This window comes from Monodelphis domestica, chromosome 4, assembly GCF_027887165.1.
Source record: "Monodelphis domestica isolate mMonDom1 chromosome 4, mMonDom1.pri, whole genome shotgun sequence".
In the NCBI taxonomy this organism is placed as follows: domain Eukaryota; kingdom Metazoa; phylum Chordata; class Mammalia; order Didelphimorphia; family Didelphidae; genus Monodelphis; species Monodelphis domestica.
Window position 1 is genome coordinate 447635797 of NC_077230.1, and position 5085 is coordinate 447640881.

Consider the following 5085-nt stretch of genomic DNA (forward strand, 5'->3'; position numbering starts at 1 on the left):
GAAAAATCAATTGATTGATTAGGCTATCAGGAACCAAAAAAAAAAATTATTAGTCAGTCATCTCTCTCAGTAATCAATTAATTCATGTTTTGGGTCATTAAATACAATTTTGGAAGCTCATTATTCAGCTGTCTGTAAGACATCTCTATTTTGTTGGGAGCCTAAGGAAAGGGACACTGTGCCTGATTGTACCAGTTCATTCCAGGGAGAGACCATGAAAGAATAAACAAATAAATGGCAAGGAACATTACAGGGTGCAGTCAGGACAGCTAAAAGGAACAGGCCTTAGTTCTGTGTTGGCAAACCCATAGCACATGTGCCAGAGTGTGCCAGAGGGACTGCTCCCTTCCCCCTCTTCATGAGCCTGATGATATTTCTCTCATCACTTACCCCTCTGCCCAGCTGTCCAATAGGAGTGCTTCCTCCCTCCCCTGTCTGGGGTAAGGTGGTATAAAGGTTGCGGTTTGGGCACTCAGCCTCTAAAAAGTTTGCCATCACTGCCTTAGGTCATAACAAGATTAAGACTGTACATATTTAATAAGAAATAATGCATTGAGGGAGGCGAAGGATGATATCATGTTTTATGAACTAAATGGAAAATTATTTCATGGTAAACAGCTTTTGCTTCTCTATATAAGTTCCCTGTGAAGACATAATATATGGATCTTCTGGTGACACCATATCCTACTTGGCCTCTTCTTTCTAATACCATCACTTCAACTCCCCACCCCCACCCCCTACCCCTGCAAGACTCTAGATTGTGGTGGGAGGATTATCACCAGGCTTATCTGGGGGCAAATACAATTCCAGGATTGTGATCAATATATTCATGTGTTGAAAGAATAATAAAGGAGAGAGGATTCTGTGTAACAAAGGAACAAAGGAATTCTTGAAATGTGTAGAACATTGTTGCCCTTGGTTTATACCTAGAGGCACAATATGGAAGACTGTTGAAAAACAAATAAGTGAAAGGCTTAGGGAAGATGATCCAGCTGACTTCCATTTCCAAAAGGGCTGCCTTTTCCATTTGGATTATATTGAAAATTTGCCTGACTCCCCAGACTTAGGTTTTTATTTATTTATTTATTTTTCTATTTTATCTCTTTAAATTTTTATTTGGTCATTTCCAAACATTATTCATTGGAAACAAAGATCATTTTCTTTTCTTCCCTCCCCCCCTCCCACCACCTCTCCCATAGCCGACGCATGATTCCACTGGTTATCACATGTCTTCTTGATTCAAACCCATTGCCATGTTGTTGGTATTTGCATTAGAGTGTTTGTTTAGAGTCTCTCCTCAGTCATATCCCCTCCACCCCTGTAGTCAAGCAGTTGCTTTTCATCGGTGTTTTTACTCCCACAGTTTATCCTCTGCTTGTGGATAGTGTTTTTTAGAACCCTGCAGATTGTTCAGGGAAATTGCATTGACACTAATGGAGAAGTCCATCACCTTCGATTGTACCACAATGTCAATGTTTTCCTGGTTCTGCTCCTTTCGCTCTGCATCACTTTCTGTAGGTCATTCCAGTCTCCATGGAATTCCTCCACTTTATTATTCCTTTGAGCACAATAATATTCCATCACTATCAGATACCACAATTTGTTCAGCCATTCCCCAATTGATGGGCATCCCCTCATTTTCCAATTTTTGGCCACCACAAAGAGTGCAGCTATGAATATTCTCGTACAAGCCTTTTTCCTTATTATCTCTTTGGGGTACAAGCCCAGCAGTGCTATGGCTGGATCAAAGGGCAGACAGTCCAGACTTAGGTTTTTAGAAAGAAAACCAAAGAAAAGGTGGTTGAGCCAGATAATGAGCCAGACAATAGTGAACACCTCTATACAGAGAGAAGTATGCAAACGTACTAATCCCTTTTCTATCACACGCCTTCAAGCATGCTCTTCTCTCCCAGGGCCACTATCATAAAATTGTGCTATTATGGATCATTGCTAGCCATACTACTCCCCTCCCATCCTTTTTACACTATCCCTACAAGAGGCAAAAACTTGCCAAGAACAATTTCACCAAAATGCTAATTCCTTGCACAGACAGTACTCATTGTCAATGCAAACAAGCCAGACAGTGTCAAGTCTTGTCCTAGGTGTGTTACTCATATCTCAGAAATATTCAGATCTATAAACCCTCATGGAATGCAACCCAATCATATTTGGCAGGTGGATGTTACTCATGTTTCCTCCTTTTGTAAAACTCCCTTCTTGCATGTGTGTGAAAGAAAATTTATCCTCCTCCCTCTCTGGGGTCCGGCAGGTGTACCTGCATGTACCTGGCAAGAGCCTGAACTTGATCCAAAGGCAAGAATTGTGTGAAGGAATCATTAAATGAATTGGGTCACGAGGATATAATGGTAGACAGAAAAAGATGGCAATAGAGCCAAGAGATCATGAGACAGGGGGCAGGGAAGATGTCCCCCCAAACTGCCCCTCTGGGCAGCCAGGCAAAATAGGAAGCCACACTTGGCTCCTGAGAAATGATGTGTGGGAATTAGTGATTGGAGAAAGGGTTTGATAAAATGAGGCAAGAGGGGATTTTGCTCTCTTCTTTCCATTTTTGTTGCTGGCTGAACTTTCCATAAAGAATGGCTAGGGGGCCCCAGTGGAGGACACAGAACAGGAAGCTAAGTGGAGCAATAAGGAAAGTAACCTCTCTCTCTCTCTCTCTCTTTCTCTCTCTCTCTGTATATATATATATATATATATATATATACACATATATATGTATATATATATCCTATTTTTTATCTTTTCCCCTTATTGCTTTTGATGAATAAAATTATTAATTTACAGCCCTTCTCATTATTTCCCCTCTTACATTTTGGTGACCATGAAGGTTGGCTAGAACCCTCTTTTTTCACTCTTTTACTCTCTCTAAGTTCTTTAGAGGAGTTTGTTAGAAATTAGGCCAGCTTGCCCAAGACACCAGTGACCATCACTACAGCTACAAATGGCTGACCACTGCCACCTACAGACTGAAGGATTGGTAAGATGAGATTCTTTGCCTTTTGAAGGGAGAAGTTCTCTTTGGAGATGTTTTTGAGCCCCCAAGACCCCCTCCAAGCAGTCCAGCAGGACAACTTCCCCAGGACTCCAGCCCCTAGCATAGATGCAGCTTTTGAGCCTCTGAGTTTTCCCCACCCTACCCTCTGTGACAAGGAAATCACTTTAAAAGACTGATATATATTAATTTAAGGTCGCCAAGGAATTCAGCTATGTAATTCCTAAATGAAAACTCAAGTCAGCCGTCAACCTTTTATAGAGTTTAATTACAAACAGGAGGAAGAAAGGAATTAGAGATATAGAGAGAGAGGGAGAGAGAAAGGGGAGAGAAGGGAATAGGGCTTAAATACCCCTTCTGTTTAGGCTGGGCCAAAAGGCCCAAGCCCTTAGATAGCTGGGGCAAAGAGAAGAGATCAGTCCCTATTACTCACGTGACCAAAATGGAGAAACAGTCTCAGCGGCCTCCACCTCCAGCTTCCTTCAGAGCAGCACAACCTCTCAGAGCCAAAAAACTCTCCAACCAACCCCACTTCCTCCTCAGACCCCTCTATCTTTAAGGAAACCATCCAAGTTCCCTCCCCTCAGTTTTCACATCTACCAATCACTGTCCATCATTTTCCCTGTGCCAATGGTGGCTCTAGCTTAACCCAGGACCGCCCAGAGGTCTGTGGCTTTGCACATGTCTGTTGAAGGTCATATTCTCAAATAATTAAATCTTGATCCTTTGCTACAGCCCTTCCTAAATCCTGTTACCCTGAGTAGGGTAGAGATAGGAATAATTAAATTTTGATCTATGCTGCAGCCCTTCCTAAATCCTGTTAGGACTGAGTAGGGTGGAGATTGCAATTTCCAAGACCTGGTTCTGTCATTCCAAGTATCTCCATTGTATCAATTCTAAAATCAATCATGACTCAAAGAAATTCCTGTTCTGTGCTTAAGCATAGGTCAAAGCCCTTTCCATTGTTCAGCAAAAGGTTTCTGTCCTAAAGTAATCTTAAGAAGGGAGGAGGAGGAACCTCCCATGCCAATGGGGTTCACATTCCAATAGAGTTCCCACTCTCAATAGGAAAATTTTCAAGTATGAAATTTCCCAATGGTGAAATTTCCAACATTTATAAGTCTAAGAAATTTTAAGGTTTACACCTCACAGGGCCTCTAGCCACCTCCTCTTTTCCTCTCTTTTCTGAGGCTCTAAGACACAAGTGGCAGCCACACAGCCATTACTTGCCCACTACTCCAGCATCCCCAGTATGGGTTTTTCTCCCCAGCACCCCTCTAGTTCTGAGAGTCCCCAGCCCCTGGCCAAGGAGCCTACAGGCCAGCATAACACCATCTACCAGCCAACAGTAAAAATGCAAGAAATTAAAAAAATGATAATAAAATAAAAATAAAATAACAAATACAATTAAACACTGTTATGGGTAATATTGATCTTGTCTGGGGTTTAGATATTGATAGCTGATTGACACTGATCAGGTAGGAGATATAGGCTAAAGTTGTTAAGGTAACCTAGAATTAGAAATAAAGCAGGAAAAATCTTACCTTATTAGTAATATTTCTAACTAAAACCCAGAACCCAAACTGTCCCTCATGGGGTGTCTCCTTTGTAAAGTAGACACTACACTTTCATATTCTAATTGACTGCTAATTAAATTCTATCTTATTAGCCTATTCTAAAATTATAAACTTCAATTTATATTAACTCCTTAAAATATTCATGAAAATCCCCAAGTTGCTTCAGCTAACTGTCAGATGTGACAGTTAGTAATCACTAGCCTTGTCTGTCCCTCCCCAGCAGGGAGTCACTGACACTTCCAATGAGAGGGAAAAAGAGCCCCCTCCTGGCAGCTTTCTCTCCCTGAAGAAAAGTTATCACTCCACCAACTTTCTTCAGCTTAACGGATGTTCATCCAACTTCTCAAGTTATCTTTCACAGAAATCACTAACAGATAGTCCCAGAGAAAAATCTCCAGCCAACCTGCTCAAGAAAGGGAGTTCAAGAGACAGGCCCAGAGTTCTCTAACTCCCTTTCCAAAATGCAAATCTTCCTTCAAGTGCCCACATTGATTT